Genomic DNA, 20,310 nt, shown 5'->3' on the forward strand with positions numbered 1-20,310 from the left:
TAACACAGAATTCTGCTTATTTTACAAGTCCCTTTATTCCAACACTAACAGTATTCCAGCAACAGATGTTGAGGCATACTTGGACAGCCTCCCACTATCTGTCCTCTCCACTGAGACCAGGGACTCCCTAGGTGTACCTATCACACCCGATGAAATATCTGAAGCTATAGACTCTTGGCTTCCGGGAAGGCCCCTGGATCCGACGGAATTTTATAAGCAGTACAAGGCCTGGCTGATTCCCCAACTATATGCACTGTGGGAGGAATCATGTCAGTTGGGTGTCCTCCCCCCATCTCTCTGCGAGACTATAATCTCAGTACTCCTCAAACCAGGCAAGCCCCCCTCTCAATGTGGCTCATACCGACCGCTTTCTCTCATTAATTGTGATGCTAAGATCTATGCCAAAGTACTAGCTTTGAGGCTGGCCCCATATATGACTTATATCATACACCCAGATCAAACGGGATTTATCCCGGAGCACTCAACATCCCTTAATCTGCATTGGTTATTTAATATCCTTACCCGTATTGACCCGACTAAACAAGCGGTAGCAGCTACCCTTGATATGCAGAAGGCGTTTGATTCTGTCTCCTGGAGCTACTTGTGTGCGAGTTCTTGAGATGGGCAACTTCGGGCCCCGGTTCCGGGCCTGGGTCAGACTCCTCCACTCTCATCCAGTGGCCAGAGTCCGTACGGAGGACAGATGCTCGACCCCTTTCCAAATTGCTCGGGGTACGCGACAGGGCTGCTCCTTCTCTCCTTTGATCTATGCCATCGCCATTGAACCCCTGGCAGACAGGATACGTCAGAGACATGCGCACAGAGGTCTGAGACTTGTTGGTTCGCCTGAGATTATTTCCCTATATGCTAACAACGCTCTCCTCTTCATTCGCTCCCCTGCGGACAATCTGGCCCCAATATTGAATGATTTCATTCACTTTGGTGAGATCTCGGGGCTTAAAGTAAACTGCTCCAAATCTAGCCTATTCCCGTTAACCAAAGTCACTCTCTCTCCTCCGGACCCCCTGGGCTTCACATGGTCACAATCTGAGATCAATTACCTCGGTGTAGTGGTTGCTCGTAAGCCTGGTCCTCTGCATACAGCCAACCTTGGGGAATATCTTACTACACTCACTAGGAAATGCATGGGTTGGGCTACACTACCAATCTCACTGGCAGGCAAAGTTGGCATACTGAAAATGATCGTACTCCCCCAACTCCTCTATAAATTCCTCAATATCGCATTATGGCCAGGAAGTGAATTCTTTCAAGCGCTGGCTCGCATACTGAATAACTTCCTGTGGCATTCTGGTGTGGTCCGCCTGAAATTAGACACCCTAACTGCACCCATGTCGATGGGTGGCTTCAGCGCCCCTAATTTTGAAAGGTATTGGATTGTAGCCCAGGCACAATATGCCTCACACTGGTTTATACTCGCAGACCACCCACCACATTCCAGGCTCGAGCGGTTTGCTGTAGAAAGCCGCGATATCCGCTCCTTAGTCCTCCCCTCCAAACATATTAAGCTTGAACTCCTGGACCCTCTGGGCTCTACATTGCTAGCCTTAACTAAACTGTTTAGATTGACTGGGACTCTGCACCCCTTCCATGGTAATCTTCCCCTCTGGAATTTCGTACTGGAGGCTCTCAGTATTCTCCTGACTGCAATACGCCGCTGGGCTGATGAGGGATTTGGGGCTATCCTTGATATCTTCAGTCAGGGCAGCTTTGTCGAGTGGCCAGACCTCCCTACTCGCTTGCGTACAAGACCCTCCCAATGGCTTCAATATATAGGTCTCTGCTGCTCTCTCAAAGGGAGATACCCGGATTTCCCCGCAGTTCCACCGGATGATCCCATATTAACTGAACTGCTAAATACCATGTCCTTTAGAGGGAAAGTCTCCAGACTGTATGCTTTGCTTCAGGCCGGGGTTCCTCCCCCTTTTGATAAACTCAGGCATGCTTGGGATGAGGATCTGGGAATCGAAATAACTGATCAGCGTTGGAGCTGCATGTGCGCTCGTATTGATGGCATTTCGTTCAACGCTCGCTTCAAGCTGATCCAATACAAAGTGCTGCACTGATTCCATTACACTCCGATCAGAATACATCACATGTCAAAGGACCACTCTCACAGGTGCCCAAGATGCGGATCAGACACTGCAAACTACATACATATGTTATGGTTCTGTCCGCACCTCTTTCAGTTTTGGGGGGAGGTTTGCGCAACAATGTCTGACATTTTGGATTGTGTGATCACCCCATCCCCGCTGGTGTGTCTTTTTCATGAACTCCCTATACTGGGCCGCAATGCCAAGAAATTGGCAGGATTGTGCATGTTGTTGGCTGTTCGCTGTATACTGATGTGCTGGCTCCGGCCTGGGTTCTCCACACACACTCAGTGGCTTCGAGCTCTAACCTGTGCTTCTGACATGGAGGACGCATGGTCGACCAGGCAACCGCTGGTATCACGACCCAGGAATATCTGGGCTCCATTCCGTTCTTATGTTTCTGCTATGTCAGCAGACACTGACACTGATTCCGATGCTTCTTCCTTTTCAAATCCTTAGACCTGCCTAATAATTGTGTTTCAACCGTAACCCTGTCATGTGTACCAAGCATATTGTATTCCTTGCCGGTCTCCTATTACTCTGACTAGGTTACTCTTACACTGAGTGTGATGACTGTAATTGTGTTTACTGCTTGTGATCCACTCGTCCTCAAGTTGTAATGTCAAGCATAATAAACAAAGTTTAAAAAAAAAGCCAAATAAATAGCAGTAGTTGAACTAGTTGCTGTTGTCTGATGAGAAAAGCTGCCCATTTGTGGAAATAGTGGCAATGATGCAAATTGCTTACGGTAAGATGAAAATACATGTAATATGTTGTATGTTAACATGTCCTGGCAAAATCAAGCAAATGATTGTAACTTGGACCTGTGTTTGTAAAACTAGGCACGTCATGAAGGTACTTGGTCATGTGATCTCAATATCTACATTAGCAGGAAAGAAATACTTTTCACTAGACACGTGTCAAAACTGTTGGCTTTGTCACTATTTGTTGCTGCGATAATTGTTTTATACCTTCGCATACACATTTTTCACAGTAAAGAAAACACGCATGTGTGCACACTTGCATACACACATCACCAAACAAAGGAAGTAATCTCCTTAAATGCAATCCCCTCAGCCTTCAACCCTTCCATTTTTCCAACTATTGACCCCCTAATTAATAGAAACCAACATATTGTGTACACATATTGCTTTTTTTCCCAACTTACTCAAACTGTTTTTGCCTCTCAGTAAAGAGCATAGTTTGGCAAGGTGACTCCATGTGACCTGGCCGTGTGTTTCACTTCTGGGAGTTGTAGTCTTTTGTTTCAACTAGATAGGCATACCAAAAACAATGATTTTCAAAAGGAAACACAATGGTCATCAGATGACAGAGTCACTCATTTGATTGTCCTAAAACGTCCCACAAAGACATTTAGCCTAGTCACCTGCTAAACGATCATAAATGAATGCCAATTCCTCCCCTCCGGTTACACCTTCCTTTGGTCATTTACTTTGGTCCCCCTCAACAACCTACTCCTTTAGGCTATCTCTAGCCCTTTTGATTAAGCCAGCTAAACTAAAGTATCTCTTTCAGTCCACCATAAAAGCTCACCCCTCCACTCTGGAATGCCAGTGCCATTAGCAATTATCACACTGTTTAGGCATGATTAGCTTCGCAAAGAGATGCTCATTTAGAAGGTGGGAGCCTTCTTAAAGTATCTCTCAGCAGAGTATCAAGCTGCTTCGTGGGAGGTAGACGGATATGGGCGGATATGGGCATGGCAGGCTTTTATCCCCTGCCTCTGTCTGTGTAGTGCTCCAGAATGTGAAATGCAACAGCGCCCTGATCTCTCTGGAGGAGACTAATAGGCAGACTGCAGTGCCCCTTGCCCCCAACCGACCCTCTTGCCATTGCCATTTCCCAGTTTGCCCGCCCCTAGACACGGGCATGGCAATAAACTATGGTACGGTTGAGCTGACCAATGATAGCACCTTTGCATACTGGCCCTCTCCATTTCCCAATAAATCAGAACCATGCCACCGGCTGGTGGAAGCAGAAACTCCTTTTTACATGATGTTTTTCAAAGATGTGTTTTTCCCGCCACCATGCATGACTTTGTACGTAGCCAATGTGTGGATATGCCTGCTTCTCGTGTGACTGATTGGTTTTGGCTGGAACCTGCCTCTGTCACATTCAGCAATACCTTCACCATGGGGTCCCAGCCTTTCTTCTCTGTTATTTGTTTCTTTTGCAAATTCCTCTTGTATTGACTCAGCCAGCTAATGCTGCACCAGTCTGCCTTCAAACCATGCCTGTTGGGCCACAAGCACTTTATGCAGTTGCGCTGCACAAGTATCACTTTTTCCACCTGAGGACTGGTTTCTGCTTCGGCCTTCTTGCGTTGTGTCACCATCGTGAAGAGGTCCCTAAAGAGCCACCCACCGCTTATGTGGTACAAGAGTGATCCAACCTACAAGAGACTTTCCACTCTATATGGACGTAGTAGTATTTGTCATTTATATAGCGCCTTTTCCCATTTGTATGGTCTCAACGCCCTCGGGGACCGAAGTCCAGGTATGGGACAATTCTTTAAAATGGCTTAGAATATGTGTGTGCATTTGGCCAAGATTAGGAATTAGTTGGGCTGGCTATGCTCCAGTAAGCAACCCAAGAGGTCAGGCACATGCATGGGTGATGCGGCAGATGTCCACCGAAGTGGTGTGTTATGCGTATCTTAGCTCAGATGGAGCTTAACATTGATCGCGCTGTGTAATCAGATCGTCTGTGTGAAAAAGAAACAGTGCTCTCATAGACTCTTCTAGACTCTATGGACAGGCTACCCTAAAAGTCTTCTGAGTACTGTGAGGGGTCAGCAATAAGAGACAGACACAAAAAGATACTTTTCTCGAACGCCGACATTTTGTTAACATAAAAAGGGGTTGAATGAAGGCCTAACTAACTATGGAATTAAAACTAAAGCAGCATGGCCTAGTGTCCAAACTTAATCTGACCCTCACATTAACATATACAAGCAAACAGTACAAGGTCAATGTTTCAAAGTTCAACTTAGTAGAATAGTGCAACAACTCAAACATATAACTCCAACAAAAACACTTCTGGATACAAAAACACTTCTTGTATCCAGGGAAAACTCCCTTCCCCTAGATTACTTCGGGTATATTTTTCACAATGTTCTTGAATCAATAAAGAACTTTTTGTAAAGGTTAAAGATACAATAAAATAAAATGTATCCCCCTTTTGGTTCACATAGATCCCCTGGTGTACTCTCCTGCCAGGTATCTCCTTCCAAAAAGGTTTACCTTCATGATGTCCTTATCAGGTTTCTCAGCAACATTCACTCTCCTCTTAAATATTCTTACAGTTGTACCGTGTCGATCTCGCCAGGGACCAGCTTGCCCGTGTGACCAGAGTCTCTCTGGGTCTCCGCGTCGGCTCTCCTGGCTTTTGCAACCAAGACTGGCGCAACTTCGCAGGACTGCGTCTCATATGGCCCTTCTGCGCTTCACCTGCTCTCTCTTTCGCAAACTTCTCCTCTGGTCCTGGGCGATGCCGAATGGCTTCTGCTAGGTGTCTCTGTCTCTCTCCCCACGGTCCTCAGTAGACCTTCCTCTGCCACCAGTCACGCTTCCCGCTCCACCAACTCTGAAGCCTTCCTTCTCTCTCTTCATTCTTCATGTTCTTCTAATCATCTCCCCTCCTTCCACAGCTGATCAAGGGATTTAAAAGTCCTGTGTAAATGACTGGGCTGAAAAGTAGACTGTATGTTATTTTCAGAGTCACATTTCCACCACATGAACTCTTTGTACTTCCTCCTCGTCACAGTACTTAGATCATTCTGGGACGTGGAGTTCTCATAAGTTTCAAATGTATTTATTTAATTTAATGTGATATAGTTTTATAAACAAAAACTTTACCCATAAATCAACAAATTCTTTCAAACAAGTTCATATGCTTCTTAAATCATATACATCCAAGTAAACAGATATGATGAAAAAAGAATACTTTTCTTATTCCTTATAAATATATTAGCATCACTAAAAAGGGAAAAAAGAAATACAAATAAATATCCATTAAATGATATTAAAATGAAGCATATTCAAACAGTGCAATCAATTCTTCTCATCATCATTTGCTACTTTACTGATCAAAAATGATTACAATCATCTCTTAAGGTAGAGCCAGAGGGCTCCTATTCCCCCTAGGCACTGCTTCAGGAGTACTGTTGCACTGTTGGATTTCTTGCATTCAATCTTTTATTAACCATAATCCAGACTCTATAAAGGGCTAGATGGAGACTAGGGTTCAGGGTATTAAGGCACACATACCAAAACTCCACTTCCTTAATGTAAGCCACATTATGAACGAATCTGCCATAGTGCCTGATATAAATAGAGCCTATTTTAGGGCATAACTTAAGAACGTGTCTTATAGTTTCTGGAGAGGTGGTGTTTTTGTAAATTCGGGAGATCCGTTCAGTTTTGGGAATAGCTCGCTCAGGACCTATCACTGTTAGCACAGGGAGATGATCAATGCGTAGTAATAATAAGAAACGTCTAAGGTTTTCAGAGGGGCAGAGGTTTAGATACCCCTGGGATTTCTTATATGTATACAGTAAATGGGTAGTGGATCTATAACTGCTCAGGCCCTTCAAGTGCCCAAAGTTGTTTTGCCAATCCCACATCTTCACGCGCTCACCCAACTGATATTTCAAATGGTCAAAATCTGTGCCCCAATTAGGTGTGCAATCAATTGCTTTAAACAATGTGGCCATTTCTGTGGAAATCTTAGAATGTTTTTCCCACTAATGTCCTCTCTAATAGTTGCCATCAACAGATTGTTAGGGTTATTGTGGATTTTGATGTACAGTTCATCAACTCTTCTTCAACACCATGGATTTCAATGAGAACAGACCAAGTTCCATGTGGAGAATAGCCATCGGTATCCCTTGCGGTAATTCCAGAAGCTTTTGCCAAAACTTGGCTTCTATTATCTGTAACCAATCCCGGTTAATGGTAAATAGGGCTTGCAGTCCATACGTTACCATGGGCACCAAACATTGGATGTATAACTGCCGTGCTCCCCAGATAGAGTAGCCGCTCTGGTTGCAAGAAAATTGGCAGATCATAGCTGTTATTTGTGCAGCTTTTATTTTACGATTATGGATACAGGTGTCAAAATTTCTCTTGGAGTCAAATTCCACCCCTAGGTATCTATATGTATGGGTGTATTGTATTTCCTGACTCCTAAGACTCATACACGGGTGACTGATTTTCCCGTGTGCATATGAAATCAGTTCAGTTTTACTATGATTTATTACTAAATCATTTAATTCCACATATTGCCATAATCGTTCTGCTGATCGTAGGAGTCCACTAAATGTGTGGTCGAAAATGACAAGGTCGTCAGCATACGCCATTACCAAACAATGCTGTGTGCCCAATTTGGGGGGACAGTTGTGTGTGGCCTGAATAAATTCAAGGATGTCGGATACAAACAAATTGTATAATTTAGGTGCAGTGACACATCCCTGCTTTACTCCCCTATTTTGTTTTATGGGCCTTGTGATGGTTCCTCCCCTGTCCAATCGGAGCTGCACCAAATTGTTACAATGGAGAAGTTGCAAGTAATGTAACAGCCCGTATGAACATGCCATCTCTTTCAACTTTAACCACAATTTCCCCCTATTAACAACATCGAAGGCTGCCTTAAAATCAACATATAGTGCATACATAGGCGGATTATTAGGTTGCAAAACTCTGTCTCTCAAGTTGCTCATGACAAGTAGATTATGGGATGTGGAGTAACCAGCTCTAAATCCGCTCTGAAAACGGTCCAACACCCCACTTCCACCTGCCCAAGATTGCAATTTCTGCAATAGTAACGAGGCAAACATCTTACCAGAACAATCGAGCATAGACAATAGCCTGTAATTTTGCAGTCTCTGGGATTCTCCCCTCTCTTAATACCTTATCAATCAGAATTTTTAACAAACTGGCCCAGAATACAGGGTAAATTTTCATAACAATGTTAGACAGGCCATTTGGGCCTGGATCATGAGATGTTTTAAGTTTGCTAATTTTATCTATAAGTTAATTCAAGCTCACTGCGAAAGGGTGGGGGGGCATGCTTAACTGCAGACGACGATTCAGCCAGCTCCACTTCTTTCCCATTAAGCACCTCAAGAAACCCCACCCAGTCGTCTGCACTTATGGGATTGATTTGGGGAGTTACCTTACTACCCCTAGCCTCCCCTAAAAGGGCCCAGATGTTCCGAGAGTTTTTAGTACACATAACTATTACAGTTTTTTGCCAACATTCAAGGTTTTTTCCCTTTTCCTATGTTTGGACCAAGACCGATATTTGTTACTAAGTTCTCTTATCTTACCATAGGCTGCAGTCAAGGACCTAGAAGTGGTCTTAATTTTACGTATTTCACTTCTAAGATTTTGCTTAGCATCACGTATCTCTTTATCATAAGTCAAGGAAAAGCCAGGTTCTCTGATCGTAACTAATTACTTTTTGGTGCCATATTTCCTAATAATGGTGCTAATCCACTGTTCCATGTCTTCAAATGACATGGCTCTAAACAGATTAGAATAGTTTACATCCCAAACTTTGATATCCTGACCTGCTCTTATGATATTCCTTTCAGACCAAACTATGCGTGTGGCTGAATAATTAATCAAGATATTACCTGTCTGGATAGTCTGGGGGGGGGGATATTAGACCTTTTACTAGTCATGCTCAGTACTTCGTGGTCACTCCAATCATTGCTTAGAACTTTCATATCTTTAACCATGGATGCCACTTCACTACTTGTGAAGATATAATCAAGAGTGCGGCTCGCTCCACCTACCCTCCATGTGTATTTCCCCAGTCGATCACTGTGAGTACGCCCATTCATAATTTGAAGGTCCCAGCTCTTAAGGAAACATAACCATCGCTCCCCCTCCTTATCATTACAATTATGTGCCATGCACATTCATTACAATTATGTGCCATGCAAGAGGACGGGTGCAATGAATTATTGTTAGTAGTGCCACTTCCACCTTTGATTTGACAATTAAAGTCACAAGCAAGTATGACATAATTTCTTTTAGTTTCATTCTTCCAGGTACTAAGCAAATCATGCAATGCATCTTGAATTCCTTCTCTACCAGACGCTCCATGAGGATTATATAAATTGACCAGTAACATTTACTCACTGATATGACCACCTCCACAGCATTAATATTATCTTCATGTCAGTAGAAATCTCTCTAGATGTTATTGATTTTACCCCCCCAATCATTCATAACCAAAGGTAAAGCATCTGCTAACCACTTAAGGTTATTCTGTACCATTGTTGCGATTCCTCCACAGTCCACAGTCACATGGGCTCCCCACGTGTCAGGGCTAGCAGGGGGGGTCCTCCCCACTCCTTCCCACAGTGACCACAAAGGACCACTTGCTCTCCACTTGGCCCCGCGCGCGCGCTCCAAGGTGCACTGTGGCTTAAATGCTGTTTGTGTGGAGTCCACCCGCCAAAGCTCCTCCTCACCAATGAAGATGGAAAACAGACTCCAGATAGTTCGGTAATGATTTGTATCATATTGTTGAACAGTCGTTTTTAAACTACAATCTTCAAGATGTTCAAATGTCTTATTTATTCTGTGTTCATTATACACATCTAGAGAATCAAGAGCTTTTTAAAAAAAATATAATCCTCAAAATGATCAGATGTTTTATGTATTCTATGTTCATTATGCACATATGGAAATTGAATAGGGTTCTGTTTAAAAGTAGCTTTCAGAGTTTTACAATTAGATTGCCATGTGTAATGACAGCATGCCATCAAGAACTCCGGAATCAAGGGATTTTCTTCACAACAAAGAAAATGATACCACTTCTCTTCCTGTGGAGACACCACTCTCGCCTGACAGCCATCTCCTCCCTTGTGATCCACCCTCAGAATACCACCACAGGGTCAGGATCAGGTAGCGGCTCCCTTCCCCGTGCTACACAGGAGGAGACCTTAGGCTGGGGATCAGTGATGACTCTGCAGGATTCATCACAGTACACTAGACTGGCTATCTTAATACATCTTCTAGGTGTGACAGGTAGGCTACCATAAGATCTTGGGATCATAGGATTTTCGAAAAACAATAGACAGGCTACCTGTATAGTCTTAGTATATATCTTCTAAGTTCTGTAATGGGCCACCTTCAAGTATTGTCTAGGTGCAATATCACGGATACTTGCATATATCTGTATGTGTTACAATGGCTAACTTATAGATCTTCTAAGTGCAATGGATAGGTTATTATCATATCTTTTTTAGCGCAATGGACTGGTTCATGGTATAAGGTGCAACCCAAGTGTCCACCCCCTAGTCCATCTAAGTGCAGCACACTGGCCACCCTACAAACCATCTAGCCTTCAGAAATCTTCTGAGTGCAGTATATGAGCTACCTTCTCAATTTCTTCAAGAGAAGTATACATGCTAGTCTTCACCATTCTTCATATGCAATGCATGTAACCTACACCATTTCTTCTGAGCACAACCCATGTGGTAACCTACCTGACATCCTCTACCACCAAAATCTGTCTAAGTGCAACACGTTTCCTGCCCCGAAAATACATCTAAGTGTGACACATTTCCTTCCCCCAAAATACATCTAAATGTAACATATTTCCTGCCCCCGAATTACAGCTAGGTGCAATACATTTACCTACTCCCAAAAATCCATATAAGTGTGATGCCTTTCCTACTTCCAAATTGCAACTAGGGGCAATACAGTTCCTGGTCCAAAAAATCCATCTAAGCGCGACACCTTTCCCACTCCCAAGTTACAGCTAAGCACAGTACATTTCCTACCCCCAAAATACATCTCAGAGCTCACATTTCCTGCCCCAAAAATCCATCTATGTGCAAAACATTTCCTTCCCCCAAAATCCATCTAGTGTGACACCTTTCCTACTCCTAATTTATAGCTAAGTGTAACACATTTCCTACCCCCAGAATCCATATAAGTGTAACTTATTTCCTACCCCCAGAATCTAAGTGTAACACAATTCCCACGTCCAGAATCCATCCAAGCATAACACACCTCACACACCAGAATCCATCCAAGTGCACACCTCCTACCCCCATAATCACTCCAAGTGCATGGAAGCAGGTGTGCTACCAATTCCCCTATTCAGGGTCATATACTCACGATATGGAGGTTTAATCAGAGAACCTTTGAAAAGGCTGCTAGTATCCTAGATCAAATCACCATTTTCCCCCTGGGGAATGGATGGAGATATCAAGATGCTGCCATAGTATGCTAACTACAGCATAAGTACAGGCCAGGTGGATTGCTCAGGTGCAATGCACTCACTTTGGGAACAAGACAATGCTGTGCAACATGGGTTCGATCCCCGGTCAAGAGCTTAGAAAAAGCAAGAGGTGGAATCTGGCATTAAACATGATATAAATCACCAGTAAGAAGTGCCAGATCAAGCATCACGCGTTTACCATAGTCACAATATGTAAGATTCACCTTCACATGTCCAACTGCTTCCATTAGATTCAATGTACTGCCTCCAATGTTTAAATGTTGCCATCCAAAACCACTTTCAAGATTTCAGCCCTAGTGGCTGCCATCATATTTTTAAAAAAATGTTTAGTGTGGACTGAAAATTGCATAAGTAACCAGGAGGTTCGTTTAGGCCTGTCTTCTCTATCCACCATCTGAATAAGTTTGGCAGGTTAGACCCTGCTTCGGTGGACTTCATCCAGTCGGCTCGTTCCAAAAGATAGTTCACCTTCAGCAGGTTTTCCTTCAGTAAGGTCACATCAACCTCTAGCAGTTCTAAAGTCTCACTCATATTCGTATACCAGTTTACTAGCAATTTTTCCCTGGGATCTCTTTCTAGACATAGTATGGAATAAGAGCTAGAAGGTTCTTGCATAATGCATCTCCTGAAGAACGAAATTTCCTTCCACAGAACAATGGATGCCATAGATTGCAATCGCAATTCTTGGTGAATTATTACTGTAGATAAACAGTTCGGAAGTCTTAAAATCCTTCGCCAGAATTTACCTTCCATTTGTGCCCAAATGTTTTTTTTTATGTTTGGTAGAGACTCTGCCCCATAGGTCAGCACTTGTATGACCTTTTGTCGATAAAACCTTAGTATTGGTAATATTGAAAAGGCCCTGTAGTGTCTGTGGATGGCAATTCCCTGATTCGTGTGAGCTTCCAATTTGGATTTTAGCCAAGCTACAAGAGTGCTCTCATTAATATGTCTATTATTTTTCACACCGAGGTATGTGACCACATCAGCCACCTCCAAGCATATATTATCGACCTTCCATGAGAAGACTATTCTTTTCCTTTTACTGGCTGCTGACATAATTAAGGTTTGTGATTTCCCCACCTTCAGTTTTATACCATTGATGTTAAGGTAGTCATTAAAGGCAACTATTCTCCTCTGCAACCCCATCTCAGTTTGATCTAGAAAAACTATATTGTCAGCATATAGTAACCATGCTAATTCAATTCCATTCATTTTTGGTGGGAAAGCACGAATGATGTTTTGTGAGATATTCAAATCTGATATGTATAAGCAGAAGAGAATAGGTGCGAAAGCACAACCCTGTTTTAAACCTTTAAATGTCCATATTTTCCTGTACAGTCGACCATCGGGGCCTAATCTGACTCTGATAGATGTCTCGGAGTATAAAGCTTGGACTGCTTCCAAGATATCCTCTGGGCAATCCCATGCTTTCATTTTGTCCCTCAATCGAGTTCTATCAACTCCATCAAAATCTTGGTGGAGGTCTAAAAAGGCCATGAAGATTGTGGTATTGTTTAGTAAGGCTCTCCGTTTAAGCTGGTTCAAAATAAAGAGGTTCAGCTGGGTTCCAACCCCCTTTAGGAAGCCGGTCTGTCTAGGATCCAAAATTCCCCCTTGAGTGCGCCCACTTGTGCAGATCTCTAAGTACAAGTGAGGCGAAAAGCTTTCCCAGGGAGTCCAGAAGGGCGATAGGACGGTAGTTCTTCAGATCCGTCCTATCGCCCTTCTCGAAGATAGGAAACATCCAGCCTTCCCTCCATGATTCAGGGATTTTGCGATTTCACATTATCTGCTTGAACAGTGAGAAAACAAAACCTGCCCGTGCCTCTGGGTTACTTTTCATTTCACTATTGGCGACCCCATCCGGACCAGCCGCTCTCGATGTACTGAGGCTCTTAACCATTCACACCAGATCTTCTTTATCAAATTTAAATCTCCAGCCATGAGTCACCCTTTCCTCCACTTTTTGAGACTTTGTAGCCTGGGCCACGAACAGCATATTATAGTAAGTTACCCAGTTTTCTTTGGATACTCCCCCAAAGAGGCAGTGGCTTCTACTGCCTCCACTGTTATTAATTAATTCCCATATGTTACGGGAATTATTGCTGCAAATTGCTTGCAGCATGGTTTCTGCATCTTGTTGTTTAAATCTTGGTCTATGGCTCTTTATCCAGTTTTTATAGGATTGGCTACATTTCCTAGGAGGAGATTTTTTCGGAGGAGGTGCTCCATTTTAGTTTCCTCCTTTCAGCTCGATAAATCTGGCGTTGTTTAACCAGTTCTATATCATAAGCATGTACTGGGACTAGATCAGATTTCCCTTTAATGCTATTTTTAAAAAAATAAATCCCATTAAAATCCATGCATATTCTACTAGTTTGTCATCAGTGGCAAATTCACATTCTAACAATTCTGCCAAAAGTGGTGTAACCGCCGAAGGAATCTTTAATCTATTTAGGCCTTCATTGATTTCAATGGGGGGCATAAAGATTGGCTTGACTCCTACTTTAGGGATCTGGATAGTAACAGATAGGTGGTCGTGGTGGTGGGTGGTCATAATTTCGAAAAAAAAATGTCGACAGACAAAAATGTCGAAAATAAAATGTCGAAAAAAAAAATGTCGACTTTCGTTTTTTTAATTATATATTTATTTTAGGGGTTCGGGAGTTAAAAAAAAGGAAAAATTAAAAAAAAAAAAAAGGGGGTTGGGGCGGAACCCCCCCATTTAAAACAAAAATGCATTGAAATAAAAAGTCGACATTTTTTTTTTCCACATTTTATTTTCGATATTTTGACTTTCGACATTTTTGTTGTCGAAATTATGACTATAAACCGGTCGTGGTCACTCTGACGAGTAGGAATCACCGCAAAATTAGATATCAATTGGCCCAAAATTGGGGAGACAAAGCAGAAATCCAGGCAAGCAGCCTGAAGCCTATTTCTCCAAGTGTTTCTCCCCAGCCTATCTCCTCTATAAGAACCATTCACCAATTCCATACGATGCGAAGAAATCTCATTCATCCACTTCCTAGCCAGCCCCTGTAATTTGTCTTGGCAAAGCGGAATCCCCTCCCGTGACAGAAGGCGGAAATTAAAGTCGCCACAGATTAAGATCTCACACCTTCCGCCCTCTATCAAAAAAAGGTCCATTCTCTTCACAATCGTTTCCATCCAACTCTCAGTCAGAAGACCCTTCATTCCTCTATATACATTAATCAATAAGAGTCTGGATAGATCTTGTTTGAGGGTTAGTTCCAATTCCAGGATCTGAGTATGGGCTTTTGGGGTGGAATGGGAGCTTACTTTAATACCACCATCAATCTTTATTAAAGTTAATAGGCCAGAGTAAGGTCTCCCTAACACCCCCTTCATTGCCAGATTCCAATATACCTCATATCCATCACAAGCCGGTTTTTCCCTCAACCAAGTCTCTTGGAGGCAGATGATGTTGTATCTCCCAAGTATTAGATCTTTATCAGTGAAGAGGAATTCAAAGCCCCTGGTATCCCAACAGACTAGTTTTAACTCCTCTACCTCTGTCGTTTCTAGAGTCTATACGTTCCTTTTTACCAGGCTTCTGGCAATCCAAGACCAGTCCTGATGGTCTAAGGCTATTTTCCTTTTTTCGTTCTTGTGTTGCTGGTCAAGTTTTGCACCCTCTTCATTTCTGATCGTGAAAATTCCTAGTTGTGATAGTTCTTTTTTCGAGATAGCCCAGATTCCTGGCCTTGAGGTTGTTTCAACAGTAACCCTTTGTTTTTGGGCAGCTTTGAAAAAATTGCTCTGATGAATTGGCTTTCTCACGGCTCTTTTTTCCACTGTTTCAGTAGACCTGAGATCCTTCAAGTCGTATCCCAGAGCAAGTAATCTTTCCTTTTGTTTCCATAGAGCTTCTTTAATGTTAATCGACTCTAAGTGCAAGATTACTCTGTCTCCTCTATCTTCTGATATAAATTCTGCCACTCTAATATCTTCTGATGTTATACTACGTAGGGCTGGCACGTATCGGATGAGCTTCAGCACGTTGCTTCTATTTAGGAGTAGTTTTCTATCATTGGATCGTCTCGCCAGTATTAACTTTAGATTGTCCCTTTGATTTGCCCAAGTGGAACTGTTGGCATTTTCCTTCTTACTCGGGCGATAAAGCAATTTAGACCAATTTTCTTGATTGTTATCCTTTCTCTTCTTACTGTCCTCCACAATCGGTTTTTCTGTCATTTGCTCTCTAGGTGACTTTTTATTTATCTGAGGAGATCTCGTTTCTACTGGGAGTGATCTTTTTCTGGTTCTTTGGTTCCCATTTTTAGAATCCCGACTTTTTATTAGGTGCTCATTATTTATTTTTTCCTCCATCGTTTGGAATATTGGTGTTCGTTTCATTATATCAATGTTAGGATTTGCTTCTTTTCCCTTAGATCTGGTCAGTTCATCTGGTTTGTCAATCTCCTGACAATCTGAAGCACTTAGGTTGTTCCATTGATAATCTTCTTCTTCTTCTATTAATTCCACCAGGTCGCTGAGTCCGATTGGAATGATATATCACTGCCGTTTTCGTCATCATTTTCATCAACAGCAGTTTTCGTGGCCAGTTTGCCTGTTGGGTCCATGTTCAGAGATAGTTCTTTCCTTGCTTTTTTTAAAACTACTACTGAGTCTCACTGAGGTGGATTTTGAATATTCCTCAAAAAGGCTCTTGAATTAGTCATTTCTTTCTTTGGTATCGCTTTCATATTTTTCAACTTTTTTTCAAGTAGAGCGTCACTCTTTCTTTTATTTCCTCTCGTGGTATTTATCTTCTCAGCCCCTGTTCGCTGAGCTTTAAAGATTGAAAAGGCTTTTATTTTTGGGAGGTCACCATTTGGATCCTTTACCTCAATCGGTTCCTTGGGAGCCTCGGTCACTTCTTCTTCCACATCAATTGTCGGGCAAGTCTTTGTATCCTTACGACTTTGATCTACCGCTTTCCAGTGGGCTCTCACCCACTTTCCATCTTCGACAAGAGCTGTCATCAGTATCATTTTATCATTTGTTTCGCTTCTTGCTAGGTCACAAAGTCTTCTTTGCCATTGGTTGGAATTCTCAGCTTCTACGTCCAACCGTTCTTCCAATTTTTTTCGTTAAGGCTTCCATGTTGTTCCCTTTTGGTTGCCAAGCATTTATTAGGGTGACCTGTTCTTGCATTGTAGAGTGAATAGACTCATATAATTTACAGAAAGGCGCAAAGGAGATCATCAACGCAGCCATAACTGTATTTTGTAGACTTGCGCAATCCTCCTTTAACAGGCCCCCATTCTTGCCCTTCTTCCTCTCTGAGAATATATTAGAGGAATCCAGGCTTGAGTCATCAACTGTGGAAGCATTTTTGTAGTCATTGGTAGTGTTGGAACACTCCTCCTCATTACTTAGATCAAATTGGGGTGGAATCCGTGGGGAGAATTAATTTCCCAAACTATTATGATAGTTCTTGGCGATCGGTTCCGTTAGAGGCAGTGTTCGACTCTTTTTTCCCATAGGGACAGGTGGTGAGCATTAATTCCCAGGAGTCATCGGCTCTTCCTCTGCATTTATTTTGATATTTGTCAGGGCTTCCGATTTCAAGGCTTCCAGTTTATCTTTAATAAAAGACAAACTTTTCCGTCTTTGCTTCATAATTTTTTCTGATAGTGCCGACAAGTCTCCAGCTAGTTTAGCCGCAAGATCAGAGTTTGACATACCAGGTGGTAATTATCCATTAGAATTTTCTTTACTGGTGCCCGATCCTATGGGCAAGAGGCCAGAAGCATTTGCGGAGTGATAACACACTGTTTGCTTTTCGGTTTCCAGACAAGCTCCAGGGCCCCCTCCCCATCTAGTGTATTGGATTCAGTCTGAGGGTCCCTTTCCAAGTTCATCAAGGGGGAGTCTAGTAATACACTTCCCCTTTTTAATTGTAAGCGGGTCCGCCCTCCTGTTTGCTTACTTGGTTCCATAGTTATTTAATTTAGCAATCACGTCTTTGCCTTAATGAGTTTTTCTTACTCTTTGGCGAGAAGTTTGTTTAATCGCCTGTGTCAGACTGTGTCGTACTGTCCAATAGGGGGGCTGTGAAATCAATATTCTAGGGTCCCAAACAGTGCAGTCAGTTGGAGCACAATAATTGCTTTTAATTCCCGTCCAAGCGGGCAAAATTAAATGAGTTTTAACAGGGCACAGATGTCCTTACCTTCCAAACTCGCTCGCCTTCATACGCGCCGCCGTCCTCGATGAAAGACAGAGTCGTGGCAGGCAGAGCGGGCAGAGCAGTGCCGGCGCCTAGGAATCCGTCTGTTGTCCCTAGTGGGGGCAAGTTGATCCACAATACAGGGGGCCAACTGCCCTCCTCTGTCAGTGCCTCCACAGCGCTAACACTCGCCAACACTCCCCACACGCTCTGCATAAGCGGAAGTTGGCGTTTTTGAAAAGTATGTTCCGCCTACAAGCACCGGTCCGGGGACAGTCACGGTGAGTAGAATTTCCTCAGAGTTTGTAGTGGATTTGTCAATGAACGCCACACTCGCCAACACTCCCCACACACTCCGCATACGCGGAAGTTGGCGTTTTTGAAAAGTAGGCTCTGCCTACAAGCACCGGTCCGGGGACAGTCACGGTGAGTAGAATTTCCTCAGAGTTTGTAGTGGATTTGTCAATGAACGCCACACTCGCCAACACTCCCCACACTTGGGGCTGCCATCATATGCCAATCACAGCTTCAAATGTTCCAGTAATGCCATCTATCACTAGTTAATATGATGTTAGATATGCATGGTATAATCACTATATGTAATTACTGCCCCAGGGAAAGAGACTACAAAATGTTACAAGCAAAGAGATCCTTGCAGTGGCCATTCATCCTGCTCTGACCTCAACTTTGTCATCACTGACCATATCTTAGCCTCTGATGTGCCCTCCTGCCTATCCATGTAGGCATGGGATTTATAAAGAGCAAGCCTCCCTGGAAAGCCACAGGGCTTGTATATATTCATGTGGATGCCCTCGTCACACAAACGCAGATAGTTCCCGACACCTGCCAAGATATCACTAGGGTTCTGAACATCACTGCTCTCACTGAACCCAAGTAGTTATGGTGAAAGCCACTGGATTTGTACATTGGAAGAGAAAACTCCAGACGGAAAATGGGAAAGGGTTCGGCGACAAGACTAACAAGGAACCCTAAGAATGGCACAGTGATGGGTTCCTGGGTCCCATTAGATATGTGCATTATACTAAACAAGGCTTAGCAGGCCACGACAAGGCTATAAGGCTTTGCCAGGCAAATCAATTGGGGTTGTAAAGGCTTGACTAACCATGTCAATTGGCCACAAAGGTCTAAGAGAAGAACGTGGGCATGAGAAAGCTTCGCCAGCCAAGTCGAAACTACAAGCCTTAGCCACGTACATAACACCATTTAGTAAAACAAGCCCATGTGGCATTACAAAGCTTAGCAAACCAATTCCAGTATACATTACTTGGCTGTCATCATATGCCGAAGGGGAGCCTCAACCTCTCTAGTAATGCATGGAGTAGCAGGTAATATGTAATGTGCATGGTAGAGCCACCATATGTACTGTGATGCCTCACATCCCCCAGATACTGCCATCAAATGCCAAGCACACCCTCAAATGCCCCAGAAATGCCAACCAACAACAAGGAATGCTTCAAAGGCCTGATATTATCACCATGCATTCTGTCCAGCCTTATACACATGATGGCCACAATGACTTGTCAAGCGCAGCCTCAAATACCCCAGCGATGCAACACAATACCAGTTAAGGCTTCATAAACCCATGTCCATCTCCCATCTCCACAAGAGGCTGCCGAAGGCTGCTCAGGGGCTGCTCAGGCGATGGAGAAGGGTGGGGAAGGGTGGGAACATCCGAAAGTAAATGGGACTCTCATCTTAGCCTTGTGTCCTTCTATTCGATACTGCCCCTCTGGTTTCTGAACCAGGAGTCAAAGGGGCAGCGGCAGGGGTATCAGAAAAGTTTCCAGGGCTAGCACCTGTACCTCGTGACCTCAAATTGCGCCCCTGAACCTATGTATGTGGTAAAAAGGTTTAAGGTCCCGGCTCTAAATATCTCTGTCACTGAACCAAAGAATGGTAGAAAAAACATGTTAGCGTCATGAGCTTGATGGTCCACCAGAAGAAAAAAGGCCACAGAGAGAGAACGTTTATTTTCTAGCTGACAGATTTGATCTGTCTCACAAAGCCGAATGGGATGAACATCAGGATGCGCGCAATGGTGGGTGGCAAATTAAGATTTTTTAAGGGCTTCATAGGTAACAATCACTGGACGATTCAGCAGTAAATTGACTCCTGGTCAGGAAGGCAAAAGCGCTGCGTGACTTCCCCAAACCAGCCTGAAGGTTTAATCATCCCTCCCCAAAACAAAGATGTATCAACCACAGGGATGGTAGTACGTCTTACCGCGCTGTCTTCACATTGGGGTTCAATAAACACACATCCCGGGAATCAACAAAAATGACTCCGGATCGAATAAAGTCTATACAAATTGCAATTTCTGCTTTGCACAAATTTCTGATCCTGTCCCTGGCACGATTCCTCATAACTGAGTTACTCATAGTCCTGGAGGGGGGGTTTAGGGACCCCCCCACTTCTTTCTTGGTTCTCCTTTCTGTAGTTATGAGTACTCTGCTTCTCGTCCTCTACTCCAGGGGAGAACTGTCACCTAGCAACCAGGGCCCAACATCCACCTACCTACTAGGCCAGGATAATGGCAGCAGCTTGGCCTGGCTGCAACCAGGTTGATCCCCAAGACCTCCACGGGGAAGCTAGGCAGTGGATGTGACAGCTTGGATCAGGGCGGGGTGATACATCGACAGGCCCCAATATTTTCACCTAGTGGCTCGTGTGAGAAACCTGAGGGTATTCTCC

The sequence above is a fragment of the Ambystoma mexicanum genome, chromosome 1p (assembly GCF_040938575.1).
Source record: "Ambystoma mexicanum isolate Mex_15411 chromosome 1p, UKY_AmexF1_1, whole genome shotgun sequence".
NCBI classification, from domain to species: domain Eukaryota; kingdom Metazoa; phylum Chordata; class Amphibia; order Caudata; family Ambystomatidae; genus Ambystoma; species Ambystoma mexicanum.